The 25,147-nt window shown below is 37.1% G+C and overlaps 1 protein-coding gene across 4 annotated transcripts in view; it reads right to left on the bottom strand.

The window, feature by feature from the left end:
- The window catches only part of LOC123861542 (uncharacterized), a 1,204,655-nt gene that overhangs the window by 1,068,431 nt on the left and 111,077 nt on the right, over positions 1-25,147 (bottom strand). The window contains exons 4-5 of one of the 4 annotated variants that reach the window (XR_010405161.1): positions 11,469-13,386; positions 4,828-10,644 (exon numbers count right to left, since the gene is read on the bottom strand). The exons of 1 other annotated variant lie outside the window; for it this stretch is intronic. The gene's annotated coding sequence lies outside the window, so the exon portion shown is untranslated. Of the gene's footprint in view, positions 1-4,827; positions 10,645-11,468; positions 13,387-22,603; positions 24,561-25,147 lie in introns of those variants that run through there. 2 more of the 4 variants (XR_010405160.1, XR_010405148.1) reach the window with 2 other exon arrangements.

Here is a 25,147-nt window from a genome sequence, read left to right as displayed (position 1 = left end):
TTTCTTTGGGTAAATACCCAGTACTGGAATTATTGGGTCATATGGTATTTCTATTTTTAATTTTTTGAGGAACCCCCATACTATTTCCCACAGTGTCTGTATCAATTTACATTTGTACCAACAGGGCACGGGAGTTCTTTTTTCATATAAGTCAGACAGAGAAAGACAAATACCATATGATTTCACTTAGATGTGGAATCTAAAAAAGCAAAACAAAGGAATAAACAAACAAAAAGCAGAATCAGGCCTATAAATACAGAGAACATACTGATGGTTGCCAGAGGGAACAGGATCAGGGGATGGGCAAAATGGGTAAAGGGGAGTGGCAGATACAGGCCTCCAGTTATGGAATGAATAAGTCACAAGAATAAAAGGCACAGCATACAAAATATAGTTAATGGTATTCTAATAGTGTTGTATGTCAACAGATGGTAGCCCACACTTGTGGTGAGCATAGCATGATATATACAGTTGTTGAATCACTATGTTGTACACCTGAAACTACTGTAACATTATATGTCAACTATACTCAAATAAAACTAAAATTAAATTAAATTAAATTAAATTAAATTAGTTATATCTACAACACAGCCTGGTCTCCTGGCTGCTTCAGAACTTTCTGCCTTTTCTTAAATGCTATCTTTTCAGCCTGTAATGTTCCCTCTTATTAGCCTAAAAGACTAATTCATTCTTCAAGAATCTACTCAAATGCAACTCTCTTTGAGAAGCCTTTTCTATTCTCTGCAGGAAAAGTTAAGTGCTTCCTCTCCCATGCCTTCTCAGCATCTTGTTTATTCCTCTATGGTAGCATTAATCACTTTGTTGTAACTGCTCTTACAGTGGAGGACAGGAATGATGGTTTATTCTTCTTTATATTCCCAATGCTCAGAACCAAGCCTCTCACATATTAAGACCTTAATAGATGCCTTGAGAATAGAATGATGCAAGCATCATATAATTCTCTACCTTTCAGAAAATATGCTTGTCTATGTATATATGCATGGTTTACATCTGAAATTCCCATTTTAATCCTAAATGGAGATGAAGCCTAGTGATCTTGACTTTACTGATTTTCCTCACACTCACTGTATGGTTGTTTCAGGCATATTTTGGAGGAATGAGAAATTCTAAAAAATCCAGTGTCACATGCATCCACCTAATCACAAATCATATGCCCAAGGACACTCTCAAAGTTGAATCTTATAGATACCAGGAAAAAACTAAAGTTGAGAAACTTTTCCTTCCCTGCCTCTTGAACAGATGATATCACAATGTTAGCATATTAGATTCTGCGGCTGCCAGAAATGTCTCTCTGCTTCTGTAGGAATTTCCCTGACAAAAGGCCACTCTTGTGGAAATTTCCTAGAGTGTGCATTTGTTTTTCAATATAGCCCATCCAGGGTTGACCTCCATGAAAATTGCTAACTCTTCCAATATGTCAAGTAAGTTTCTTATACCCTCTCTATCTAAGCAATTATCAAGAGGCTCTATGGGTCACTCAATGACGTAATACCCCAAAATATCCAGCCTATCACCGAGAAAATCAAACTCACCATTCTACCACAAGAATGAAGCTCCTTATCATCTTGAAGGGCTTAATCAATCTGCATTAATACTATAAGAGTAAGAATTTTCACATATTTGCCTCTCCTCTCTAGGGTACTACAATAACAGGTACAAGTAGCTTCTCAGTATATAAATGGTTTGAAATGAATGAATTTTGAAGTTCCATTTCATAATACTGTAAGTGCATTTGTAACCAATTCCCACCTACCTGCACCCAAAACATTCTCAGTTACATATCCACTTTGTTTTCCAGTGCACCTGTTTATATGGTTGGGTTGCTTGTTATTAGAGGGGTTTAACTACCTACCAGGCATAATCAAGAGGAAGGGTTAGGGTATTTGCTACTCCAGAAAACAAGTCTAAACCATGTAGTTTAAACTGGGCTGACCCTACCTAAGACTAAATCTGGCAGTGACCCTGCACCTAGCGATATACAACCTGAATCTTTGTCAAAATACTGTGACTTTTATGTGAGTTAAGTTGATAGACATGTCTCCAAAACACAATAAACTTAGTAATTTTGTTGATGTCCTAAACTTCTGGCTTTTATTTAGTCTTATTAACAAAATTTTGTATTTGCCAGTCAGTATAAATATATTTTAGGTATCTTTTTATATAAATGTTTCATGCTTAATGTGTTTTTGCTTGGTTTCTATATATACTTTATATTTTATGAGAACTTGTCATACATTCAGAGTATAGTACTTAAGAAATAATTTATATTTTGCTGTGAGGTTTCACCTAGTCAGTGAAAATGCAAAAAGAAAAAAGACCAAAGGCCAGAATATTAAAAACCCAGAAAAGGATCTGTAGTGCTAAAGCCAGAATTCATTCTAATTGAACATTTTTTAATGCCCATTACAGACAGGAAGCGGGGAACTGGCTAATGAATGTGATTGTACTTACAACAGACTTCACACTCTCTAATGAACAATTATCTCTTATAGTTCATGCTAGACAACAACTCCCTTTGCCTTCCAGTGTAACTCCTCCACAGAAGGGTACATTTGTTTTTCTGCCCTTAGCCTTTTAAGCCAAATGGATATTAAAGCATTTTAATACTTGCTCTGAAATCAGGCACAATACGTTGCAACAAAACGGGCATTAGTTGCTGTCCTCAAAGATTATTCCAATTCTTTTCTCCTTTCTTTATATCTATTACTTGCTAATGAGTATGTGAAAGAATTTCCTTCTTTAAAATGGCATTGAGATTATACACACTGACCCAGTTGAACAGATATGATAAGAACTGCAAACTTCAAATCTTAAGGGAGAAAAAAGGGGAGAGATAGTATAGGAGCTATAGTTTTAGCTGTTTTAAAAAAGAGAAAAATAGGGGCGCCTGGGTGGCTCAGTCGTTAAGCGTCTGCCTTCGGCTCAGGTCATGATCCCAGGGTCCTGGGATCGAGCCCCGCATCGGGCTCCCTGCTCAGCGGGAAGCCTGCTTCTCCCTCTCCCACTCCCCCTGCTTGTGTTCCCTCTCTCACTGTGTCTCTCTCTGTCAAATAAATAAAATCTTTAAAAAAAAAAAAAGAAAAATATTCAAAGGAAAAATGTGAAATTTTAACATTTATTAAGTATGATTAGAAATTACATATTTTTTTCTGGGTTTTTTTTCTGTATATTTGGAATATCTCATGACTTAAGATTGGCCAAAAAAATTATTCATCTTCAGCTAGACAAGACAAATTGCAATAATAATATTTAGAACTCCTCATTCTCTAAATGTGCACTGTTCTTGCTTTGTCAATCCCTGTCCCTAATTAAACTTTTACCTTTTTATCCTAGTCCTGCTTCCAGACTGCCCAGTTACCGTACAATGCCATGAACTGTTGACTGCCTTACAAATTCACTCCAACCAATCTAAAATAGACACTGTGACTTAACAATTTGTTTATCCCTCTACTTTAATCTACTGTTATCATATTACCCATGTGGACTATCCCAAGTCCTTTCTACTTTGCTCAGACCTCAACACTCTTACCACATTTCCTGAAAGATCTTTGCAAAGTTTGACCTTTCCTAAGCTTCTAACCTTCAAGAGGTCTTTTCAGGGTAAGTACCTGCCATTCATACCTTCTATTGTTATCATATTTTCCAAGAATTCCAGATGTAGTACATTTTTTTGTTTGGTTTTTTTTGATGTTTTTGAATAGAATCTAATTTATTTTTTTAAGTTTTTAATTCCAGTTAGTTAACATACAATGCTATATTAGTTTCAGGTATATAATATAGTGATTCAACACTTCCAAACATCACCCAGTGCTCATCACAACAAATGTACTCCTTAATCCCCATGACCTATTTAACCCAACCCCCCACCTACCTCCTCTCTTGTAACCATCAGTTTGTTCTCTGTAATTAAGAGTCTGTTTCTCGGTTTCTTTCTCTCCCTCTTTTTTTTCCCTTTGTTCATTTGTTTGGTTTCTTAAATTCCACATATGAGTGAAATCACATGGTATTTGTCTTTCTCTGACTTATTTTGCTTAGCATTATATACTCTAGCTCTACCCATGATGTGCCAAATGGCAGGATTTCATTCTTTTTTATAGCTGAGCAATATTCCATCGTATACATTTTTACCACATCTTCTTTATCCATTCATCTATTGATGGACCCATGGACTGCTTCCATAATTTGGCTATTATAAATAATGCTGCAATAAATATAGGGGTACATGTATCCCTTTGAATTAGCATTTTTGTATTCTTTGGGTAAATAGCCAGTAGGGCAATTACTGGGTCATACGGTACATCTATTTTAACTTTTTGAGGAAGTTCCATATTATTTTCCACAGTGGCTGCATCAGTTTGCATTTCCACTAATTCCCAACCTTTTTCTCCACATCCTCACTGATACCTGTTGTTTCTTATGTTGATTGTAGCTATTCTGACAGGTGTGAGGTGGTATCTTACTGTGGTTTTGATCTGCATTTCCTGGTGGTAAGTGATGATGAGCATCTTTTCATGTGTCTGTTGGCCATCTGGATGTGTTCTTTGGAGAAATGTCTGTTCATATCTTCTGCCCATTTGTTAAATTGGATTATTTGGTTTGGGGGTATTCAGTTTTCTAAATTCTTTATAATTTGGATACTAACACATTATTGGATATGTCATTTGCAAATATCTTCTCCCAATCCATAGGCTGTCTTTTATTTTTGTTGATTGTTTCCTTCACCATGCAAAGCTTTTTATTTTGATGAAGTCCCAATAGTTTATTTTTGCTTTTGTTTCCCTTGCCTCAAAAGACATCTGGAAAAAAGTTGCTATGACCAATGTCAAAGAAGTTACTGCCTGTGTTCTCTTCTAGGGTTTTTATGGTTTCAGGTCTCACATGTAGGTCTTTAAACCATTTTGAATTTACTTTTGTGTATGGTATAAGAAAGTGGCCCAGTTTCATTCTTTTGCATGTTGCTGTCCAGTTTTCTTTCTTTTGCATGTTGCTGTCCAGTTGTCCAGTTTGGTGTCCAAAAAAACATTTTTTTTTAAGAGACTGTCCTTTTCGATCTTCTTTCGTTCTTTGTTGAAGATTAATTGACCATATAGTTGTAGGTTTATTTCCAGGTTTTCTATTCTGTTCTATGTGTCTATTTTTGTACCAGTACCATACGGTTTTGATGACCACAGCTTTGTAATATAACTTGAAGTACAGAATTGTGATGACTCTAGTTTGTTTTTCTTTTTCAAGATTGCTTTGGCTATTCAGGGTCTTTGGGGGTTCCATACAGATTTTAGGATTGTTTGTTCTAGCTCTGTGAATAATGTTGGTAGTTTGATAGGGATTGCATTAAATGTATAGATTGCTTTGGGTAGGGCGCCTGGGTGGCTCAGATGGTTGGGCGTCTGCCTTCGGCTCGGATCATGATCCCGGGGTCCTGGGATCGAGTCCCACATCGGGCTCCCTGCTCCTTGGGAGCCTGTTTCTCCCTCTGCTTCTCTCTCTCTGTCTCTGTCTCTTGTGAATAAATAAATAAAATCTTTAAAAAAAAAAAATAGATTGCTTTGGGTAGTATAGACATTTTAACATATTTGTTCTTGCAACCCATGAGCACATTTCTTTATGTGGTCTTCAATTTCTTTCATCAGTGTTTTATAGTTTTCAGAGTACAGGTCTTTCACCTCTTTGGTTAGGTTTGTTCCTAGGTATCTTATTATTTTTGGTGTGATTAGAAATGGGATTGTTTTCTTAATTTCTCTTTCTGCTGCTTCATTATTGGTGTATAGAAATGCAGCAGATTTCTTTTTTTTAAAGATTTTATTTATTTATTTGACAGAGAGAGACACAAGCAAGAGAGGGAACACAAGCAGGGGGAGTGGGAGAGGGAGAAGCAGGCTTCCCGCTGAGCAGGGAGCCCTATGTGGGGCTTGATCCCAGGACCCTGGGATCATGACCTGAGCCAAAGGCAGATGCTTAACAACCGAGCCACCCAGGCACCCCGCAACAGATTTCTGTATAATGATTTTGTATCCTGTGACTTTACTGAGTTCATTTATTTTATTTTCTTTATTTAAATTCAGTTTAATTAACATATAGGATATTATTAGTTTCAGAGTTAAAACTTAGTGATTCATCAGTTGCATATAACACCCAGTGCTCATTCCATCAAGTGTCTTTATTGCCCATCACCCAGTTACCCCATCCCTCCATCCACCTCTCCTCCAGAAACCCTCAGTTTGTTTCCTATGATTGAGCCTCTTCTGGTTTGTCTCCCTCTCTGTTTCCATCTTATTTTTCCTTCCCTTCCCCTATGTTCATCTGTTTTGTTTCTTAAATTCCTTTATCAGTTCTAGCAGTTTTTTGGTGGAGTCTTTTGAGTTTTCTATATATATAGTATCATGTTATCTGCAAATAGTAAAAGTTTTACTTCTTCCTTACTGATCTGGATGCCTTTTATTTCTTTGTGTTGTCTGATTGCTGTGGCTAGGACTTCCAGTGCTATGTTAAATTGAAGTTGTGGACATCCTTGTCTTGTTCCTGACCTTACAGGAAAAACTCTGTTTTTCCCCATTAAGGATGATGTTAGCTGTAGATTTTTCATAGATGGCCTTGATTATGATGAGGTATCTTCCCTCTAAACCTACTTTGTTGAGGGTTTTTATCATCAACAGATGTTGTACTTGTCAAATGCTTTTTAGCATCTATTGAAATGATCATCTGGTTCTTTTTATTATTGATGTGATGTAGCACATTAATTGATTTGCAAATATTGAACTACTCTTGCAACCCAGGAATAAATTCCATTTGGTAGTGGTGAGTGATTTTTTTAATGTATTCTTTAATTCGGTTTGCTAATATTTTGTTGTGGATTTTTTTCATCTGTATTCGTCAGGGTTATTGGCCTGCAGTTCTTCTTTTGTGGTGTCTTTATCTGGGTTTTGGTATCAGAATAATGCTGGCCTCATAGAAATAATTTGGAAGTTTTTCTTCCTTTTCTATTTTTTGGAATAGTTTGAAAAGAATAGGTATTAACTCTTCTTTAAATGTTTGATAGCATTTGCCTGAAAGTTATCTGGTCCTATTGGACTATTGTTTCTTGGGAGTTTTTTGATTACTGATTCAATTTGATTCCTGATTATCCATCTGTTCAAATTTTCTATTCCTTCTTGTTTCATTTTTGGTAGTTTATATGTTTCTAGGAATTTATCCATTTGTTCTAGGTTGTCCAATTTGCTGGCATATAGCTTTTTTATAATATTCTCTTATGATTGTATTTCTGTGGTATTGGTTATTTCTTCTCTCTCATGTGTGATTTTTTTTATTTGAGTCCTTTCTCTTTTTCCTTTATAAGCCTGGCTAGGGGTTATCAATTTTATTGATTTTTTTCAAAGAATCAGCTCCTGGCTTCATTGATCTGTTCTATTTTTTTAAGTTTCTATATCATTCTTTTTGCTCTAATATTTATTATTTCCTTCCTTTTGCTGGTTTAGGTTTTGTTTGTTCTTTTTCTAGCTCCTTTAGATATAAGGTTAGGTTGTTTGTTTGATATTTTTCTTGCTTCTTGAGGTAGCCCTGTATTGCTATAAACTTCCCTCTTAGAACAGCTTTTGCTGCATACCAAACATTTTGGATGGTTGTGTTTTCATTTTCATTTGTTTCCATGTACTTTTTGATTTCTTCTTTGATTCCTTGATTGACCCATTCATTGTTTAGTAGCATGTTATTTAACCTCCACGTATTTGTGTCTTTCCAGATTTTTTCTTGTGGTTGATTTCTAGGCTCATAGCGTTGTGGTTGGAAAAGATGCATAGTACGACTTCAATCTTCTTGAGTTTCTTGAGGCTGGTTTCATGGGCTAATATGTGATCTATTCTGGAGAATGTTCTGCTGTCTTAGGATGGAATGTTCTGAATATATTTATTCAACCCATCTGTTCCAGTGTATCAAAGCCTTGTCTCCTTGTTGATTTTCTGTTTAGATGATCTGCCCATTGATGTAAGTGGGGTGTTAAAGTCATTTTTGTATTATTTTTGTATTATTATTGATTAGTATTTTTGTATTACTATTTTTGTATTATTTTGTATTATTTTTGTATTATTATTGATTAGTTCTTTTATGTTTGTTACTAACTGTTCTATGTATTTGGGTGCTCCTATATTGAGTTCATAAATATTTACAATTGTTATATCTTCTTGTTGGATTGTCCCCCTTATATTTATATAGTGTCCTTCATTGTTTTAAAGTCTGTTTTGTCCAATATAAGTACTGCTCTTCTGGCTTTCTTTTGACATCTATTTGCATAATAGATATTTCTCTATCCTCTCACTTTCAATCTGCAGGTATCTTAGGTCTAAAATGAGTCTCAGGGCACCTGCGGCAGTCAGTTGAGCATCTGACTCTTGGTTTCGGATCAGCTCGTGATCTCAGGATCCTGAGATCGAGCCCTATGTTGGGCTCTGCACTCAGCGAGGAGTCTGCTTAAGATTCTCTCTCCCCTTCTCCCTCTGCCCTTCCCCCCACCCATGCTCTCTCTAAAATAAATAAATCTAAAAATCAATAAATAATATGCGTCTTTTGTAGGCATCATATGGATGGGTCTTGCTTTTTTGTCTGTTCTGTCAGCCTATTTCTTTTGATTGGAGCATTTAGTCCATTTACATTCAAAGTAATTATTGATAGATACGTATTTATTGCCAAGTTATTACTTACTTTGTGGTTGTTTCTGAAAATTTTCTCTTAGCCTTTCTTGTCCTTCTCTCTTTCATGTTTTGCTGATTTCATTTAGTGATATGTTTGGATTTCTTTCCCTCTCTTTGTTCTTTACATGTTTATTAGTGGTCTTTGATATATGGTTACCATTAGGTTTATACATAACCTCTGCATGTAGCAGTCTATATTAAGTAGATGGTTATTTAAGTTTGAACACCTTCTCTCCTCCCCACATTTTAGGTATATGTTATTATATTTTATACCTTTTTTGTGAATTCCTTAGCTGATTTTTTACAGAAATATTCATTTTTACTGCTTTTGTGTTTCCTACATTTATACTGCCACTTTTGGTCTCTCCTTTCCACTCAAAGAGCCCCCTTTTATATTTCTTACAGGGCTGGTTTAGTGGTCATGAACTCCTCTCTCTCCCTCTCTCCATCCCTCTCTAAAAAAAAAAGAAAAAAGTGGGGTGCCTGGGTGGCTCAGTCACTGTCTGCCTTCGGCTCAGGTCATGGTCCCAAGGTCCTGGGATCGAGCCCCACATGGGGCTCCCTGCTCAGTGGGAGGCCTGCTTCTCCCTCTCCCACCCACCCCCGCTTGTGTTCCCTTTCTCCCTGTGTCTCTCTCTGTCAAATAAATAAATCTTTAGAATATATTAATTAATTTATTAATTTAAAAAAATTCAAACCAGACAAGAACCAAAGACAACCCTTTGGCAAAGGGTTTTTACAAAAAAACTGGACATTTTTATCAAACACCATTGTCCCACTTTGTACTTTGTAGTATTGAACTGCATGAACTGAAATAGTTATCCTTCCAGACTGCAGAATTAGGCGTTGTCCACAAATTCTTTCATTGCTTATTAAAGTTCTGAATTAGAGATCTCGTCATATTGTTATAGACAGACACCTGGACTGATAAGAACCTCGAGATCCTTACAATCAACATTATGGTGATGAAAGTAGGTGAAAACGTTTACTCAAGTCTGTTTTAATAAGGTGTATTTCTGCCCAAGTGAGTATACTTTATAAGACATGATATGATCCTAGAAGGTGAGCGAGAGTCAGCTACTAGTAATTCACTGGTAAGCACAGTAAGTCTGGTGGCGGAAGATCTAGGGTTATAGTCTAGAGCAAAGCTGAAAATCAATAACCAGAGAAAATAGGTGACTATGGGGAGTAAGTAGGTGGGAAGCAGACTCAAGTGTGAATCAGGAATGGAGTCAGTCAGCTGCTTGCCTTTGCTCCCAAGCTACTTGATCAGAGAACAGCCAGCCAAGCTAGACATCCATGCACAGCAGCTCTGTCTCCTGTCCTTCCCTCAGCAAATTAGAATTTCCAGGAATACCTTCCTTAGCTATCTCACCAATGTAGCTGGATATTTAGCCCTTAAAATGTAGTACATGATAACCTTGGCATGCCTACCCTGAAAACAAAGTTAAGAGCAGTGTATCCAGTTTACAACCACATTTTTCTTTGACAAAAGACAAACATTGCTGAGGCATTTAAGTACTTCCAGTGGCATTGGATCCATCATCAAAAGGATGCTTTCCAGACTGTCAAGCACTTATTGATTTCTAGGCCTATGTAGTATATGATAAAAGACTCTTCTTTCCACAGACAGTTTGCCTCATTGTGTTGGAACAGTTCTCAGCTGTTTAATGCTAGATGAGAAGCTGCATGCAACTGGTCAGGATTTCTGATTTGCCCTCTGGATGTGAAATGGTTGGTCAGAGAAAACTTGTCTCAGAAATGTGGTGTCAGACGTTGCACAATGAGGGCGCCTGGATGGCTCAGTCAGTTAAGCATCTGCCTTCGGCTCAGGTCATGATCCCAGGGTCCTGGGATCGAGCCCTGCATCGGGATCCCTGCTCAGCAGAGAGCCTGCTTCTCCATCTTCCTCTGATGCTCCCCCTGCTTGTGCTCTCTCTCTCTGTCAAATAAATAAATAAAAATCTTTAAAAAAAAAAAAAAAGTTGCATAATGCCTCAAAGGTATCCTAACTACAGCCATGCCAGCTAAAACATATCGTATTCCAACAGAATCTACATGAGCTTCATGTTTGTTCCCTCCCTGCTCCTGTCAGGATCAGTTGCTGCTCATTTTCGCCCCCCACCTGGTTTTGCTACCAGGACTTTTGATCTGTTCTCATCTTACTATTTCACTTTTCATTCCTAACTCAGCTGTTCCCCTCATAACTGGACATGACTCTGTCCAAACTCAGCCCTGCTCATACTGCTTTACTGAAATTGCTCAGTTCAAAAGTCACTGATTATATCTTTATGCCAAATATAACAAAAAGTTTTCTGTAGTTCTTAGTATACCTGTTTGCAGGTTGACACTGATGACATTTCCTCCTTCTATTTCCATTGCATTGCTCCTCTCTGGCTTTTTTTCCTACCTCTTACTTCTGCTTATTTTTCTCCTTTATGTCTTCCTCTGATTATCAATTTAATGTCCTCCCAAGAGCTCTGACCTCAATCCTCACCCCATGACCCTTGGGGCTCAGCACCCATGCCTATGACATCAGCTTTACAGGATAGCTCTAGTCTATCTCTTGCTCAAAACATTCAACTGAGTTGCCTAATAGACATTTCTTCTTGGATAACCAATGAGAATCTCAACTTCCACATGCCAAAGACTGAAATATCTATTTCCCAAAATCAGATCTCACTTCTGTAACCTCACTGAACGACCACATTAAGGATTCAAATATCCAAACCAAATATTGAGAGTTTATCCCTTTCTGGCACTTACTTCATCAGTCAGGGTCCAAGTCTCAAATGGTCTGCCTTATTAATTATTCTTGAATCTCTTTTCCTCTTAATTTATCAGCCACCTTAGTTTAGGCTTTCATCTTCTTTCCAAGATTTCAGCAGTGGCCTCTAACAGACTGCCCTTCTTCAATCTTACCTTCTTCAAATCTATTTTCCATTCCTGTACCAAAATAATCTTCCTAAAATACAAATTTTATCAAGTTAATCCCTTGCATAAAATCCTACAATGGTCCCTATAGCTTTCAGGAAGTGGTTGAAAGTCCTCTGAACCCAAGACTCATAATTATTTACTCCTGCCTACTTTTCTCACTACATCTTTAAGAATTCCCTAAATATGACCCTCTCTCCAGCTATACAGACTATTTGTAAATCTCTGAATGTGTCTTTAAATCTCTTCCAAAAATGGACTCTCCCATCCCACAACACTCTTTTTTTATAGCTACTTCCTACTTATCTTCAAAACACTGCCCAGATGTCACCATTTCCAGAAAATCATTTCTAATTTATCCCTCCACTTCCAGGTCTGATTTAGTTCCCTTTTCTGTGCTCCTCTATCAGAACACTTATGATTCCACTGTACTAGACTATGAGGTCCCTAAAAACAGGAACTTATTCATCAGTCCATTCCTACCATTCAGTATAATGTTTGGGATGGAACAGGCATTTAATAAATATATTTTCAAAAAAAAAGGGAAAGAAGTGAGAAAGGGGGGGGCGGGTCGGTAATTTTGAAAACATACCATAGAAACTGGATAGTTTCCATTGACTAATGGAAGTCAAATATAGCTGGAGAATTAGTGACCTAACAACTGTGCCCCATCTAACTTAAGCAAATTCTGGAGCTACTAGACATCAACTAATAAAGTGAAACCTAACCTCTAGAAGATCAATCTGCTCCCTTTAAGCACCATTTGATAAAAATGGCCTCAAGGTAGCACAAATCCTGTTCTAGCTGCATCATCTTATAAGAGATTATTATTAACAATAAGAAAATAAGCAGCCAAAAGGGTCTGATGAGGGGTCTTGGAATTTAAATAAAAGAAGCACTGTAATGGAACCTCCCGGGGTCATTTTATACAAATTAATTCTAAAGTTAAATGTCTCATTCTTTACTAATACTACAGATCGACACTCTAAATTTATCGTGGTAACTATTATCAGCTATCTTTGCAGGAATATTTGTATGAGTGTATATGTTTCTGCATCTGCATATCTGTTTATTATTAGAGTATGTCTATTAATTATAGTCATTCAGGATCGATGATTAATAGATATTGAAAATTAAATAATGTTCCCTTTTGTAGTTTGTCCTAAACCTTCCTCGCCAAGGCTTTCCAAGTATAGAAATAATACCAGCCTTTTCATTTCAATCCCAATTTCTAACCTAATAGATTGCCCTGAATTCCTTGCCAGTAACTCAACACAACCAAAAAGGCATTCATTTTTCTCCTCTTCCTTAAATAGACTTCACCAACTGATTCCTCTGATTCTATTATGTTCTTAACCTTCTTATAATCCTCCGGCTTCCAAATGCTAAAATTATCCTTAAACTCTCTCTTTGCAACACACATATATATACATATGTATATGTGGGCGTATTCAACCAAAATACCAAGCCCTATGAAATATAATTCTAAAATTCTTAAATTTGTCACATTCTTTATTTCCATTGATGTCATCAGAGTTCAAGTCTGTTTCTAATCTATACTATTTTTTCTCATCTGTATTATTCTCTAATAGTATAATCTATGCCACCTTCTAATCTATACTACTGCAATGGCTTCCTAACTTCTAACCTTCTGTCCTTTTCCACTTCATTCAAAGCTACATATTGCCAAAACAATCTTCTCAAATCGATGCTTACAAAGTGCAGTTCTAATTGTGTTACTCCATGACACCTGTAAGAATATCAAAAGAAGATAAAATTTCACAATTCAAAATAATTTTGAGACTTACAACTGCTTATTAATAAAACACAAGTGCCTTGTCATGGCATCCAAGGATTATAGGATCATAAAATTATTTAAAAGGAACTTAAATAGCATCTAACAGAAAGCTCTCCAAGCCCTCTCCCCAAAACCCTCTCCTGTCTCACCTTTTCACTATGTTTAACATGGCTTACACTCCAGTCAGATTAAATTGATTTTTAAAAATCACCTCTCCTTTAAACTTTTACAACTCTACTTGAATATTTTCTTAAGGCATTAAAACATTCTACCCTATATTATAAATATCATGAATGTCTCCCATCACTGTCACTTGGCTGTGAACTCCCAAAGGGCAGGGATTTCAGTTTATTTATTTGTATCCCCTCTGAATATTTGTCCTACCCTTTAAGAAGAAGAAATTCCTATTTATATGCTGTTGTTTTCTGTTTAAAAAAGGAAACTGCTGATAGAAAGGAAATTATAATATTGCAAATGAGATTTCACATTTTAATTACCAACCACTAGCACTATTTGGGGAAAGAATTGAACCCTAGATCTACATCAAGTAGGAAACAATGTCAGATTATTTAACAATTTTATTCAATAAAAATTCATAAAGCATCTACCATGTGCAAAAGGCATTATGCCAGTTGTGTAGAAAATACAAAGATATGACCCTATCTGTTAATAAGAATATAGACAAACGAGATAACACAAAATTTGACATAACTATAAAACCAGTGTAAGTGCCATATGAGGAAAAAACTGCTGTGGAGATTTAACTATGTGCAAAACTCAGAGGGGGGACCTCTATAGCAGAGTCAGAAGCATATGGACTTGAAATTCATTCAAGATGGTTTGGATCCTGGTTGACTTCTTATAAGTGGGGCAGCTGTTGGCAAAGCATTTAACCGCTCTAGGTCTCAGATTCGTCATCTGTAAAATGGGAATAATACGCACATGTGGCTAATATTCCTAAAACACAGTAAGTGCTCAAAAAATGACACCTTTCCTCCTCTGTTTCCTACTGCTCTCAAAAGAGTCACAGCCTTCTTAACCCCACAGTTCTGGGTTGACTAGTGCAAAGTATCAAATTTGAAATGATTTGCATCCTCTCCCCACATTTCAAAATGACATCGCTAGAAGGTAAAATGAAATCAGCAGTAATTAAAGCTAGACTTCTGGGGCTATAACATAGGTAGGGTTGAATTACTGAAAAGATAGCAAATCTCTTTTCGTAGAGGATGATTTCAGCTTGGGGTAGTAAAATCAAGCGCCATTAATCTAGCATATCAGAGTCAGTTCTATTCAGTTTCTCATGATGATTAATAACTGAGGCCATATCTCACAGTTACAAATATGCTTCAACCCTGAAATGTTCTCAATAAACTTACCATCTTTCTCAAATGGATGTTTTACTGTCAGAACATAGTTTCTTATTCCTGTTATATTGGCATTGAGCAATACAGGCTTAAACAAGTCCAGTAAAAGCACCAAAACAGCTGTTTTATAAGGCTTCAGCATACCATTATTAGGAAAGTCCATTTTTAATAAGAAGCATAAGCCTTCCTGATTGCAGCTTCCCAGCTCCTCTGGATCCCTTTAATGATACAAACGTTTCCAAGTGGAGGAGAACCAGGCATTCCCCAGACTGCTAACATTACAAACCCAAATTGACATCAAACTCAATTACAAACTTAACTACCTTTTCAAGTCTATTGTTTTTATCAACCCCCTGGCCTTAAGATCTACAGCAACCCTAACCCAGGCTGGATTCTGAATGAGCATCAAAGAGCCATTGGGAATCCACTTTTAAAACTGAATGCTTACAAAACAAAAGTAGACAAGTTATGTTACAGACTTTCTTTTTAAAGTAAAATAAAGTAAGACTTCATATCAAAGTGAAGAGTAGCTTCAGAGAGGCTGTCAAGGAAAAATCCCTGAGAAAGAAGGCCTGTGCTCTCTGCCCATGTTGTCCAGACCAATGAGCCAGGTCACCCACTTGAGCTCATCACCATATTTTATTATCTGGGCAGCGCTCTCCTATGCCCTTCTCTAAACATAATATAACAATGTGGTCCCTGCCTTCAAGGCTAACAATTCACACTCGAGAGACAGCTTGTTCTGACACACTCCTAAATAAGCTTCAAATGTACAAGAGAAAAGCCAGATCAAATCTAAGGAAATAGCATCAGGCACGTAGTAAATCTATGATGACTAACTGACCTAACTTATGACCTATAGAAATCATTTTTCCTCCAAAGATAACTAATGTACTTGTAGTCACCACTGTGCCAAAACAAGCTGTTCGATAAATCAATTTATTCCAAACTGATATATGGTCCAAACATAATGTGATTTTAAATAACTAAAAAATATTTCTAGTCTCTAAGAGAATTTACATATTTTTAGATGGGACTTGCACATCATCTTAAAAATACTTTCATATAATGGTCAGAACAGTTTAATCTTATATTTCACAATATTCAATGAGGTGACCAGAATCACTCCAAGGTGTTGCAGAAAAACAGGAGAGGACTTTAGTTGCTTGAGGACTTTAGTTAAAGGCAGATAATACTACAGATTACACACAGTACTTATTACACACATACATTGAATTAAGTAAGAAACTTGAACCAGGAAGAGAATCCTGTCTGACTTTTAGTTTCCTAGTCTTCAACGTAGAACCTATAATGCTTGACAGTGTCAATTCATTTTCCAACCTGAAGTTAGATTATAAGAAAAGCATTAATCCAAAATATGGAATCATACTGGGGTTATTGTATCATCATTACAAGTTGCTCAAAGGTGCTTCCTGATCCACAAGCCCCATCCACAACTATGCATTGAGGAAAAAAATTCTCTGGCTCTGAAAGCCTCCCGTGGAAGTCATCTTTTCCATCCCACTTTCTTCGAGCAATTTTAAATAACAAAGCCAAACCTTTCTAAAAGACTGGCAGCATAAATGCCATGAGTGTGGACTCTGTACCCAGAAGATGGCGGGGGTACAGTGTGTCAGAACAAGCTGTCTCTCAAGTGTGAATTGTTAGCCTTGAAGGCAGGGACCACATTGTTATATTATGTTTAGAGAACCCAACTCTACCACTTCCTAGCTGTGAGACCTGGGACAACAGATGGGACTAGCTAAAGGCACTCTCTGTGCCTTAGTTTTCTCATCCCCCAAATAAGAATAATAGTAGCATACACCTAGATTGTCATAAAACATATATACATTGTTATATGTAAATCACTTAAATCAGTGTTTAGTACAATTGTAAAAGCTCAGTAAATGTATTGGAAACATGAATATTGTAGTAGGGAGTGATTTGGAGGAATATTCACATATGTCAGCTGTCCCCTATCTCACAAACACTCATTATTGATAATGACTTCACCTCCAGTTTAGGACTGTTACAAAAATATTAAGATCATGGATTATTGTTCAGGAAGTTATTTGTACTAGTAAAAATGTATTATAGACAACAAAGTACACATGGATATGTGATCATTTCATTTCTGAATTCTAAGAGGTTAGCAGAGAGCATATTAGCTAAAATTGTGAAAGCAGCTAGGAGGCAGAGAAAGTAACTAAAAATAAATCATCTGGGGGCGCCTGGGTGGCTCAGCCATTAAGCGTCTGCCTTCGGCTCAGGTCATGATCTCAGGGTCCTGGGATCGAGCCCCGCATCAGGCTCCCTGCTCCACAGAAAGCCTGCTTCTCCCTCTCCCTTGCTTGTGTTCCCTCTCTCACTGTGTCTCTCTCTGTCAAATAAATAAAATCTTTAAAAAAAATCAATCATCAATCAATCAATCAATCATCTGTAATTCTCTAAGTACTGGGGCCCAGAGAACAAAGATGGGATGCCACAGGACTGATGAGGAAACTACCCACTGACTGTAAAGTCTCATAGCTGACATCCATATTCTCAACTTATGACTATTGATTTCCATGTCATAAAGCTATCTTTTTATATAAATAAAAGATGTAAACAAACCATGCCAAAAGGTACCAAGTGTACAGTTCACCTTCTACCTTGGTTTTCATGAGGGGAACCCTCATAATCCACTTACTTCACACCCCAACCAGGTTAACTCTGAAATCCCATCATAACCTCCAACATCTGAATGTCTACTGTCTATGCCTAAAGATGAAAAGTGAGTGGAACAGTAAAACTGGTAGTTCAACTCCATTAGCCTGTTGGTAAAACAGTAGGGACAGTCAGCGAGTTACCACTAAGGGAGAGTTAATAAGCCTTTGGAGAAAGAAGAGAAGAGGAGAGGAGAAGAGAGAAGAGGGGAGGGAAGGGAAGGGAAGGAAAGGGAAGGGAAGGGGAGGGGACGGGAGGGGGGGAGAGGAGAGGAGAGGGGAGAGGAGAGGAGAAGAGAGGGGAGAGGGGAGGGGAGAGGAGGGGAAGGGAGAGGGATTGGGGGGAGGGGAGGGGAGGGAAGAGGAGAGGGAAAAGAGGGGGGAGGGGAGGGGAGAAAAAAAAACTAAGGCTTTGAAATTCAACTCTAATACAAATTTTAAAATAATTGTTAAAGATTCAGGTAAAGTATTACTGTGCCAATTAGTAAATACATTACTTCAGTATTATTTCTGAGTGTGGAGACCACAAATCCTACACTTTTATGTTCCCAGAAGCAATACAAAGCCTTGTACTCAACCAGCCATTGAGAAACATTTGCTATTAGTGATTCCGGTGATATATATGTATGAATAATTTATGTACACCTTACACATATATTGGTGTTGAGTACTTCAAATGCATCAACTCTAATCTTCACAACAACCCTGAGAAATGTAAGCAGCATTATTCTCTCTTTATAAGGAAACTGTATTTATGAGAGGCTAAATTTCTGGACCAAGGTAACACAGATTAAAAGTGGCAAGGCCAAGTTTCAAACCAAGGTCAATACTGGAGACGCAATGTGTTCAAAATATACTATCCTGGAACAGGCTACAGAAATAATGTTTTCCTAAGCATCTAAGTTCCTACCAGTGAATAAAGTACCCAATTTCTAAATTCTTCTTCAGAACACTTGCTGAGTTAAATAATACATGAAGAACTAGGCACCGAAAACCATATTTCAATTCATCCATGATGAAAATTATTTATTCCAGAAGTTCTGAATATATGCCTTATAATTAATTTGACTATGGTACCAGTTTGAACTAAGAACATTAGAACTAAGAAGAGTGTTCCAACAGCACATCTCCTTCCTTTCAAGGCTTTGTGTCACCACTGTCATTAATCATATTTTCAATAAATAATCAAGATAAATTCCAAAATATAAATTGTTCTTTATCATCTATTCTAACAGTTCCCGTCTAATCATATACACATTCACAGGTTTATTCCCAAATTCTTAGATTGTCATTAAATTCCTTGAATTGCTAATCAATTACAGCAGATTCTATACATGAATCACATTTTCATTACTGTTCTAGGATTATAAAAATCTTCATTTCCCAATACATGCTCAATATATGCTTTCATTTCAGTTCTAGAAAATAGTAATATGATGCATTTTTATGAAAACATGCAACACATATACAAATCATAAATGCTACCAAAATTATCTCCTGATAAGATTATTTTTTAGGATTTTATTTATTTATTTGAGACAGACAGAGAGAGAGAGAACACGAGTAGGGGGAGAGGGGCAGAGGTAGAGGAAGGGTGAGAAGCAGACTCCCCACTGAGCAGGCAGCCCCAATGCAGGGCTCATTCCCAGGACCCTGGGATCATGACCTGAGCCAAAAGCAGACGCCTAACCCTGAGCCATCCAGGCTCCCCTCCTGATAAGATTTTTGTAAGAGAAATAAAAAGTAATATTCTCTGAGTATCTTATTTCAGTGCTTCCTATTGAATCGTAGAATTTTATCAATGGAAAGCACATTAGGAATAGTTTATCCAAGTTCCTTATTTTATAGATTAAGAAAAAATGCTCAACATGCTCAAGAATATAATGGTAAAGCTTCAACTTTCTGAATAACAGATGACAATACGATTAGATTTTGTGGGAAAAAAAATCTTCAGAGATTTTAATTGTACTATCACTATTTCTTGCTGCATTTCTGCTTGAGTACATGAAGAGAACAAATGACATGATTGGTCTTTTGAAATAAAATCAGGACAAGTTTATCTTCAAGGTAAATAATACCTCATCTGAATCAGAGATAATTATATGTTATTTTATCAACTTATAATATTGAATTAATGAACCTAGGCATATAAAATGTAATTAAGTATCTTCTTTATAAGCTATACATGCAAGATTTAGTCATAACCTTAATAAGTATAAAATTCAAAACAGAAGTTTAGCATATGTGAACTTGCTTAACCTATTAGAGCTCTCGAATAAAATGAAAAATGTCATTAACTAGGAACAAAACCCAAAACATGAGGTTAAGGTAATGGAAAAGCAACAGTGACATCTGCTGTCTGTTTTTATACTTTCTCTTTACACTTCAAATCTTCAATTTTCTTCTATATTTATCAGTCACATCTATAACGTAAGAAATACTTTGATGACTAAGCACATTGTCTACTCTAGTGATTTGTTTCCAGAGAATCTGAAGTAAACTATTTTGAATGTATGATCTGTATCACAGATCTTTTAATACACACATTTTTCAATAATCTGATGAGCGATTTCACCAAAATTTAGAATGTACAATAATGGTATCCACAAACCAATGACAGGTTAATATTCACATTGCTGTTGTTCTTTATGTTCCACCAGTAATTTTTTTTAAAAAAACAAAATACCTTTAATTTCTATGATATTATATACAAAGCACAGTGCTGTTACCATGACAGAACAGCATTTAGATTCCTTCATGAGAGAACAAAAATGCACAATTTAGACCTGGAAATCCTTAGGCTGCTTCCACCAGCACCATAGCAGTCTTAACAAATAGGAGAGGTAGGCACGCATCCCTCCTAGATATGCAACTTCTCAGGCTCCCACCTCATGACTGCTGAAATACCTCAATCACAGTCACTTGCTTGATAAATGAATTTGTCATAAGTTCTTACCTGTTCTACAATATTCATTTTCACTCTGGAAGATTAAGACATTGGGCCATTAATGACCAGTAGCTCCCTGGAGGGAGGAAGTTAATCAGATAGATTTTCTATTTGACAGTCAACTGGTGAGCATTTTAGTTGGAGAAGAAAGGAAAATGGTTTTGTCTTTGGGATGGTGGCCCAAGAAGGCAGGCAGTTTGTGGAGAAAACTGAGTAATAAGGGTATAAGGATACTAAGTACTTGATCAAGGTCAGAAGGAAGGAAAACACAGAAAAGAGAAAATAATACCACAGACAGAACTTTACAATTTTGCTCAGTTCCCACAATGTCCATAAAACAATATTTACATGGATATTGAGTAAGTAGTGACAGAGCTATGAAATAATAAGGAAAGAACCAAGAAGATTCTTTAACTCTCAAACCAGTGATGCAAGACCAGAAAATCACAGACAAAAATAAGTGTCCCAAGTGTATTTCTCTTATCTGGGTAGAGAGGAGCTGATTTTTCTTATTTGTTTTAAAAAGGAAAAGGTACTACTCAGTCTAAGGCATGACAAATGACATCCTTCCACTGACAGCACTCAACACAAAACACAATCTGTGGAAGCTGATCTCAAAGTTTCGCGTAAGTGAAAACAAAGGTTATTGGTTTAATAAAAGAAAATCCATTTTTAAGATGACAGTATAAAAAATCCTCTAATGGCAAGAAGCAGTTTTCATTCTACAGAAAAGTGAAATTCAAGAGCTCATATGGGAAAAAGAGATCATTTGCTCTGTTTATTCTTGCCTGAACAGACACATTCTAAATTGATCATCAGTGAAGAATAGAGGAGAAGAATTCAGGAGCAAATGTGCCTCTGCTTTTAGTCCTGACATTTGAAGAAAATTTATAAAGAAACTTTATATAAAAATAAATCTTCTCATATACCCAATAAAGGCAGTGTTGTTCAGAAATCTAAGGTCATGATGAATGTACCAAGCCAATGAAGTAATTTTTCAATGAAATCATTATTTGATCATTTAACCTCTAAAAATAGCATCATCAAGCAATGATAAAAATTGTCACTGGAGGGCGCCTGGGTGGCTCAGTTGGTTAAGCGACTGCCTTCGGCTCAGGTCATGATCCTGGAGTCCCGGGATTGAGTCCCGCATGGGGCTCCCTGCTCAGCAGGGAGTCTGCTCCTCCCTCTGACCCTCCCCCCTCTCATGTGCTCTCTCTCTCATTCTCTCTCAAATAAATAAATAAAATCTTTAAAAAAAAATTGTCACTGGAAGTGTACACTGGATGTATAAAGATGAGTAGGTCATGGATTCCTCACCACAGAATTTTCAGTACACAAATAGGACATAAATATATGCAAAAGAAAAAAATTCTTGCCTGAGATTTTCTGGTCCTGCATCACTGGTTTAAGAGTTAAGAAATCTTCTTGGTTCATTGTTTCATTCTTTGTCACAATTTACTCATTATCCATGTAAAAATTGTTTCACGGGCATTTTGGGTACAGGGTAAACACCAAAGTCAGTTTTCTAAAGGGATATTAAGAAGGCTCCATTCTGTAAGAAAATGGGCTGCATCTTTGAAAATGAGAAGGCATTCAAAATGTGAACAATGGGGAGACTGGCATTTTGTGAAGAAAAATAGGTGAGAGAAAGAGCTCTAAAACAACATGGAGTGTTAGGGAAATCTAGTTCAGTATGGCTGAGAATGGGTGTGAGGAAAAAAGGGATGAGAGATGGGGCTGAGGGAGAAGCAGGAGTGAGATCCTGGAAGGGTCAGTATGACATGGTTCAATTAAGCTCAGTATGAACTTTCTGTTTTATTTTTCAGATACGAGACTGGAGAAACCTTCTCAACCATGTCTATTCAAAAGTAAAGGGTTGTAGATATCCTCCACCGATTTGAGAAAAAGAGGATAATAATAGGTAATTAAAAATGAATCTTGATAAATCATTCCAAACTATTTTTTTGTTAAAGATTTTCCTTATTTGAGAGGAAGAATGAGAGAGAGAAAGGATGCATGAGCAGGGGGAAGGGCAGAGGGAGAAGCAGACTTCCTGCTGAGCAGGGAACCCCAAAGTGGGGCTTGATCCCAGGACCCTGGGATTATGACCTCAGCCAAAGGCAGATGCTTAACTGACTGAGCCACCCAGGCACACCACATTCCAAAAAATTTAACAGAATAAATGAGAAAATGAAAATGAGGGTAGTGTCCTCATAAGTGGTAAAGGCTTTATCATTTTAAATGTCTTCTTTGATACTTAGCAGATCAGAAGTGTACATTAGTAAGATATAGCCTTAAGAACAATTAGGAAAATAAACCATTTAGAGACATCAGTTTTCATTAAACACTCTTTCTGGAGACACAGTTGGAAACTTCCATTCATTCAGCACTTGTTCTTTGGTGAAATAGTCTTAGTCCTTTCCCAAGAGCATGTGGGTCAAGACTTATTGGGTCTGGACAGACACCTGGTTAGGGCTATGAAAGCCACCTGGACTGCAGAAAGCTTTTTGGTTCTAGGAGGAAAACCTTACAGGGTTTTTTCTCACAACTGCATCTGTGACAGCAAGTGCCTCCTAAAATGAAAATTTAAGGGATCTTTGCAAGGAAAGCGCATACCTGGAGTCTTGACAAAGAAGAACAAAGAAGGTAAGATATTGTTTCGAGTCAGTGATGGCTATGATTGAACTATCTCTTAGGTACCATGTGTCTTGCAAGCTCTATAATACCACTTGGAATATCAAAACTCGGAAGAATAAAGGAAAAGCTCTTTAATAAAGAGACAAGAGTGAGGAAACCTGGACTCATTTTTTTTCAGGTTATTAATGTTTATTTTATTAACATAATGCATTATTTGTTTCAGGGGTACAGGTCTGTGATTCAACAGTCTTACACAATTCACAGCGTTCACCATAGTACTTACCCTCACCAGTGTCCATCACCCAGCCAACCCATCCCTCCCACCCCCCACCATTCCAGTAACCCTCAGTTTGTTTCCTGAGATTAAGAATTCCTCATATCAGTGAGGTCATATGATACACGTCTTTCTCTGATTGACTTATTTTGCTCAGCATAATACCCTCCAGTTCCATCCATGTCATTGGAAATGGCAAGATTTCATTCTTTTGATGGCTGCATAATATTCCATTGTATATATATACCACATCTTCTTTATCCATTCTTTTGTCAATGGACATCTTGGCTCTTTCCATAGTTTGGCTATTGTGGACATTGCTGCTGTGAACATTGGGATGCATGTGCCCCTTCGGATCACTACATTTGTGTCTTTGGGGTAAATACCCAGTAGTGCAATTGCTGGGTTGTACGGTAGCTCTATTTTCAACTTTTTGAAGAACCTCCATACTGTTTTTCAGAGTGGCTGCCCAAGCTTGAATTCCCACCAACAGTGTGGGAGGGTTCCCCTTTCTCCACATTCTCACCAACATCTGTCGTTTCCTGACTTGTTAATTTTAGCCATTCTGACTGGTGTGAGGTGGTATCTCACTGAGGTTTTGATTTGGATTTCCCTGATGCCGAGTGATGTCGAGCACTCTTTCATGTGTCTGTTGGCCATTTCGGTGTCTTCTTTGGAAAAATGTCTATTCATGTCTTCTGCCCATTTCTTGATTGGATTCTTTGTTCTTTGGCTGTTGAGTTTGATAAGTTCTTTATAGACTTTGGATACTAGCCCTTTATCTGATATGTCATTTGCAAATATCTTCTCCCAATCTGTTGGTTGTCTTTTGGTTTTGTTGACTGTTTCCTTTGCTGTGCAAAAGCTTTTTATCTTGATGAAGTCCCAATAGTTCATTTTTGCCCTTGCTTCCCTTGTCTTTGGCGATGTTTCTCGGAAGAAGCTGCTGCGGCTGAGTTCGAAGAGGTTGCTGCCTGTGTTCTCCTCTAGGATTTTGATGGACTCCTGTCTCACATTGAGGTCTTTCAACCATTTGGAGTCTATTTTTGTGTGTGGTGTAAGGAAATGGTCCAGTTTCATTCTTCTGCATGTGGCTGTCCAATGGAAACCTGGACTCATAGCTAGGTCTTTGGTATCTGTTAGTATCTTTCACTTAAATATATATATATATAAATATATATATATATATATATATTCTATATAAAATAATTAAAAGGAGTGAACAAAAGGAAACTATATTAGGAAAAAAACTTTAAGTGCACATGAAGCCTACATTGTACTCTTGCCTAGACATACAAATATTTCCATTAGGACACAAAACCTCTCCTATACAATAACACACAAGGCTTCATCCAGGAAGCTTCTCAAGTTCCTTCATTTGCTATTCCTATTTCATTCTTTCATAAACAAAGTCATTTCTAACAAGCTCCCAGGAGATGCCAATGCTGCTGGTCCATGGACCATACTTGGGAGTATCAAGGCTTTCAAGCATAATGAGCATAACTCACTTGCCTTAGGAAAATTTTCCTAATTCCTATACAGAAGAGATCCACCCAGGAGACTCATTAGCTTCTAGCCCATGACTCCCCTATGGAGCACTTCATGTTGTTTCTCTGGATTTCTTTGTTACATATGCATCTTCCATCTTACCTTCCTCATAAAATGCTATGCAGTTCTGAGCAGAGCAGGTAAATCTACATTCAATGATAAGAGGCAGTATTATTTAATGGCATAAATGAGAAATCCACATCAGGTCCAAACCCCACTACTACCCACCTAGCTG

The sequence above is a fragment of the Mirounga angustirostris genome, unplaced genomic scaffold (assembly GCF_029215605.1).
Source record: "Mirounga angustirostris isolate CCGP_5_RB_7025 unplaced genomic scaffold, mMirAng1.0.hap1 SCAF_9, whole genome shotgun sequence".
NCBI classification, from domain to species: domain Eukaryota; kingdom Metazoa; phylum Chordata; class Mammalia; order Carnivora; family Phocidae; genus Mirounga; species Mirounga angustirostris.
This window is presented reverse-complemented; position numbering and strand designations above follow the sequence as displayed.